This window comes from Drosophila eugracilis, unplaced genomic scaffold, assembly GCF_018153835.1.
Source record: "Drosophila eugracilis isolate 14026-0451.02 unplaced genomic scaffold, ASM1815383v1 contig_75, whole genome shotgun sequence".
Lineage (NCBI taxonomy): Eukaryota > Metazoa > Arthropoda > Insecta > Diptera > Drosophilidae > Drosophila > Drosophila eugracilis.
The window spans coordinates 1,004,015-1,010,014 of record NW_024573645.1 but is presented as its reverse complement, the minus strand read 5'-3'; the positions used below and the strand labels follow the sequence as shown (position 1 = coordinate 1,010,014).

General features: G+C 37.0%; 2 non-coding genes across 2 annotated transcripts; both read left to right on the top strand.

The window, feature by feature from the left end:
* Trnag-ucc lies at nucleotides 1-72 on the top strand. Its single transcript has one exon. It is a non-coding gene; the product is annotated as a tRNA-Gly (tRNA).
* Nucleotides 73-386: 314 nt separating this feature from the next.
* Trnag-ucc lies at nucleotides 387-458 on the top strand. The gene has a single exon. It is a non-coding gene; the product is annotated as a tRNA-Gly (tRNA).
* The last annotated feature ends 5,542 nt before the right edge of the window (nucleotides 459-6,000 follow it).

Genomic DNA, 6,000 nt, shown 5'->3' with positions numbered 1-6,000 from the left:
GCGTCGGTGGTGTAATGGTTAGCATAGTTGCCTTCCAAGCAGTTGACCCGGGTTCGATTCCCGGCCGACGCACTTGAAATTTTTTTGGTAATTTATTTTTCCATTTTATTTTAAAAAAAAAAAAAAAACTATTCATTTCTATATTAGTATCAATAATACTACCTTTATAGAAGGAATATTTTAATTTTTAAGATTTTTTAATTAAAATAAAAAAAAAACCAAAAAAACTCATTTTTTATATTTTCTTACACATAGTCGTAAAATTTTAGAGTGTTTTTTTTTAATTTATTCACTAAATCTAAATCTTAAATGTTTTTTTATTATTTAAACATTTAGCAAATCTTTTGATAGTTCATCATCCCATTCAAATTCCTTCGGAAAATGTGGCGTCGGTGGTGTAATGGTTAGCATAGTTGCCTTCCAAGCAGTTGACCCGGGTTCGATTCCCGGCCGACGCACATTAAACTTTTTTTATGAAAAATATTTATAATAAATATATTTTTTAATCGATAAAATAAGTCAAAAGTGTTTGCCTTATAAGAAGTTTGTATCTTATTTTTCATCTAATCTAATCCTTAGTTCTTAAAAATGAAAAAATTGAAACCCTCTTTCCCAAAAATGACCAATAAATGGTTAAATTTTATTGTCAAGTTCAATTGCCCGAACTGACCACTTGCAACCCCAAAACTGATCAACCAAAATGCACATAATTTGCTCAAAACGCTCATCAGATGGGAACCAAATCCCATGCACTTAACGCATCAGTAGCCCTCGCCCAGAAAACCGAAAGCCAAGCCAGAAAAAAGAGAAGAAAATGATGACAAGCAAAATGAGAATTTATATGGGAAGCCATAAAGAAGGCGACGCATAAATAACAAGGCGTTCCAACTGAAGCATGGAACCTGGCAATGGCAGCCACCAGCAGCTCGATCCCAGATCCCAGCAAATCGGAGGAGAAGCTGTCGCACGCGCAACTAATTAAATTAAAGGCGATCGCCCAGGTCTCCGGGGTTCCGGATGGGATCGGTTTGGTGTGTTTTTGGGTTGTGTCCGTTATGCTGGGTGGGCGGTTGCAGTTTAGTCGCCCGATGTCGTCGTCGTCGGGCCAAACTACTTTGTGTGTGAAATTTATGTGCAATAATTTACAAGGAAAAAAAAAAAAAAAAAACAACATAACATAACAGCAGGCGGCGTATGCCAAAAAGTTCCCACACCCCCACTAGACGAAAATTGATCGCGCCTAAGCAAAGTGTGCATATTAAGTGCACCCACTTTCCAAGCCAAATTGGCAAACGCCTCCATTCTCTGGGAGATCAGTTACGTTTTTTGTTTTTGTGTTGAGCTGCCTTCTTTTTATGGAGCAAGTTCAGTGTGAGTGACCCATGTGGCTGATGTTCGTTATATTTTTTTTTTGTTTTTGTGTAGGACAATGTGGCACGCGACTCGGCCAGAGATCGCAGATCACGTGGGGCTATATACTCCTCCTCCACCTCCACACAAAAGCGAAAATTCTGCGTGCGAACTTGGCATCGACAAGTGTAGGAAACGTATGGATGACGTCGTAATGTCTGGTCGCAAAAATGTTTGTGGCCGGTTTTTGTGGTATTTTTGTTGCTGTTTTTGCGGGGGTTGCTTTTGTGTGGTTGTGATATTTTCTCACATATCCACCCACCCACCTGAGACGCTGATCTGCCAAATGTCGGTCAGTTATGATATATATATATATATACAGATGAGTTCAAGGGCGTAGCAAGCAAACCTTTTTGGCACACGCCACATACTCGTACGTATTATAAGAAATCTTAAGAACGGAGGCGTTTTTGGCACGCTTCGATCTGGAACGCCTCTTCGCCATTTTGGCCCCCACGTTAGCTTGCAACTTGCACGTTGCAACTTGCACTTTTTTCCACTCTAGATGCGTATGTCATTGTCGTCTGGTCGTGTGCCGACTCAAATAAATCAACATGTTGCTGCCTATCTTAGGCATCCGGTTCGCCCAGGCTCAATACATATTTCTACACAATATTTTTCATATTACCTCGGTTCTGTTACTTTTTTGCTTTTATTTTTTATTTTTTAACGCATTATGCAAACGGCGACTCAATCAAGGCATTTTATTAAGCATTTTCAGGGGTTTTAATTTGCACTGGTTGTGCTGAGCCGCCGAGAGTCGGCTCGCATTGTTGTTGGCTTTTTGGTATACTTTTTTATTTATTTATTTTTTCACTCTTTCGGCCATGTCAGTGTGAGGCTGCAGCCACAAACATGGCAGTCAACAAATTTACGACATAATAATTTACATTTATCTGCTGCAACGAGGCAGTCACACTGCCACAGCAACAAAAAACAACTGGATCGCGGTATAAGTGCGTGTGTGTATTAATAACAAGAAAGGAAAAGTCCGTTTCTACGGAGATCGAAGTGAAAATGTCCTTGCAAGGGCACAGTACATTAACAAAAAAATGAGTGTTCAGATATGGATATTATAAAAATGACTTTTTTATGGTGTTTTCCATTCAAATTAGATTCTTAACAGATGCAGAAATGAGATATAAAATTCATAATTTTGTTCATTAATACCTAAGTTTAATACTTGTAAGATGACAGTTCCATATTTTTTAAAATTTTTATAGACAGCACTTTCTCAAGATATATGTTGATTTATGATCACTTTATTTATAAAGTTCACTCCAACAAACATTCTTTGAAAGACAATATCACCCATTCTTAGGTATCTTCAGGTGAGGGTATCAAAAGCCAGCGCCATGTTGTTTAATAAGTTACCTTCTTGCGATATGTCGACGTCAGACGCAGACGTCGCCTCTTTATCAGTTTATTACTTGGCAAACTTTTCATTTTAATATCATTCGCATTTGCGCAATGCATTTTGTTGTTTCTGTACGTTTTTTGTTTTTTTTTTATATTTTTGCCGCTGTTGAGCGACTTTTAATTTTGAACGCCTTCTTGGCAAGGCCTTTGAAAAGGAATCGGGTTGGTTGAGCGACGACGACGACGACAACGGCGACGGCAAAGATGATAAATGCTTACCGGTTTTCGTCTGTCAACCGGTAAGATGAAAAAAAAAAGTATATTAAAAATTACAATTAAATATAAAACAGTCCCTGGAATAAAGTCTGGTGCACTTTGAACTGAGTGCCACGTGTGAAAAACTTTACTCAGTTCAAAGTCAAGGAGCAAATGGGTTCCCCAACTTTCTCTCTCTCTCTAGAGAAACTTCGAAAATCGATAGAGCTAAAAATTGCCGGCATTGTTCTCCTGCAGCGAAAATTCCCCAACTCTCTGTCTCTCGCAGAATTTTGCTTTCTCGGCTTGCGTAAACTTTTTTTCTGGACCCCGGTGAATTTTTATGAATGAATAGCGGCAATATTTATAGCATACTTAACAGGGCGCCTGCGTTGCCATTTTATGGCTATATATGTGTGAGTGTGTTAGCTTGCCTATCGGTGTGTTTGCGGAAGTTTGCTATGACGAAAGCAAGGCCCAGCAATGTCCTTGACTGCGGGAAAGTTTCACACAACAGGTGGAATTTTAAAGATGTCTGTGTCTGCGCCGGTTTTTTCCCTCATTTTCACTTTCACAGACTTTCCGTTTGACGTAGTTGAGAGGCTAAACAAAGTTGCGCGACTCGTAAATTTTCATTAGACGTTAGGTTGTACAGTTGACACAGCCGATAAAAATAGTTCAAGTAATTGAGGACCACCAACAAGCGATTCAATTTCATTAAAGGGGTTTCGGAAAAGAGCAGCACGAATGTTAATAAATATTTAAATTTATAGCTAAAAGTTCTATTATTAAAATGGGTTTTGGGAGGAAAAACAAATTTTGGTTTGATGTTCGGTAGCTAATAATGGTAGTAGGCCTATTTATTCATTCTTAAAACTTAACAAAACTTAACAAGAAAATGTTTAAAAAATTGTTTAAAACACATTTAATATCAGCTAGAAATTCCCTTCTCCATAAATCCAACTAAAACCACAAATCGCAGCTCAAAATCAACGGCAGAAGCTCCCCGAACCGAATCGCAACACGTTTCCATGGTGAAATGTTTTGTTAAAAATAGTCGGCTCAGAAGCCTGACGTGGCTAACGATGATTAAGCCAGCCATGAAATTATTAACTTGTTTTCGCGACTCTCGACACAAATGTTACCATAAATGGCACGGCCAAGAGAGAGAGGTAGAGAAGCGAAAACCGCAATTAAGCACAAATCACAAAGTTTGCCCAAAATTGGTTAAGACCAGTCAAAGGGAGCCAAAGAAAACAACCGAAAAACGTTAAGATGATGATGGTTGAAATGAATTTGTGGTGCCTACTTTTGACCAAATTTGGCTGCGACTCTTTTATGAATTGTATAATATGCTCATATATACATTGTCTGAGCATTAAAATCACTTTGTCACTTGACCTGTTTTTCGACTTTGGCTTAAAGAGTAACAAAAAATAAAAATAATATTTAATTTTTAAGTATCTGACATTTTATTAAAGAGGTTTTTGGGTTTATATTTTCTGTTTTTTTGCTCTCCATTCGATTCATCTGGAAACTCTTGAATGGAACGAAATGGCCTGAAGTGAGATCCATATTTATATCGCCTTTCGTCCTCTCACTGCTAGGTGCATCCAAAAAATTCGCTGTTAATTAAGAACAACATTCGCAATGATTCATAGTGAGGCATGTTAAGACTTTTCCACTTCGTGTTCAGCATTAATTTGCCGTGAGATTATCAACATTAGACTAGGAGCAAACAGATTAGTGTCCAAAATCAAAACTAAATCAGAAAGGAGACGAGTTTGCTGATTTTGCAGGTGGAGAGATGAATGCTCTCTTAAAGGGGAAAGAATTTGTTTTAGAAGGTTTTTTTTAATATATAACAACTATTTAGTTTTAAATAATATTGTTTTTTATTGATTATTTGTCCTCTTTTGTAAAATTTTTAAACTTCACAATCCACAAAAATTATCTCAATAAAAATACAAAAGAAAAAGTCTTTAAAAATGGCAAAAATAGTTTCATCATAGCTCTTGATTTAAAAGCAGAATAAGAAATTAATCTTACTTATTACTCACTTTAACCAACTCACTCTTTTATAGAGTATTATAAAAAAACCAAAAATGCAAGTTTGTCAGCCGGCAGAAAGAAATTTCATGTACTCCATGGAAAGGAAAGAGAAAAATACGGCCGGGCACTGAGATCCAAAAAACTATTTGAAGTTATTTTCGCACAACTTGGCCTGACACTCGTCTGTGTCATTGTTGTGTTGGTGTTGCATGTGTTGTTGTTGTTAAAGCGTGCCTGTAAAGTGTTTTTGCATGCCACAGTGAAGACAACAACAACAACAAAAAGAGGTATACAAAAACTACAAAAAAAAGAAGGCGAACAATGTAGGCGTATTTTGATTATGATAAACTGGCGAATTATGTTGTCACTTTGCATTTTTCTTATAGAATGAAATTATATTTTTTATAAGCGCTGTGCAAGTCAAGAGAGTTGCTGTTGTGGCTGCCATAAGACTTGGAAAATATTTACATGTCATGGCATTTGAAGGGATTTATGTGGCCCCAATGAGACCTGCCTGACTTGTAGACAACGACACATCCACCCCGGACTTTTCCTCATGAAAAATGATGAAAAACGAATCGAGAAAACCAAAACACAAAAAAAAAAAACTTAAGAATCGTATTAGCCATCAGTGAAGTGAGGATGAGAAAGGAGAATCACCTATCCAAAAAGATATATACACATATATCTTTGCACATTTCTCTAGACTTTCCATTTCTCACTTTTTTCCGACCAATTTGTTTGGCTTTAGCAAAGAGATCAAAACTATATAGACAAGAAGGAAAACGTTTATAGTTCAAAATATATGCCTGGTGTATCTGTATCTATGGCTAAATATAAACTTAGTACGAACTATTTATATCGTTTCACGTAACGAGTATTAGCTGCTGATTATTATTGAACAACAAGCGAGAATGCTTTCAG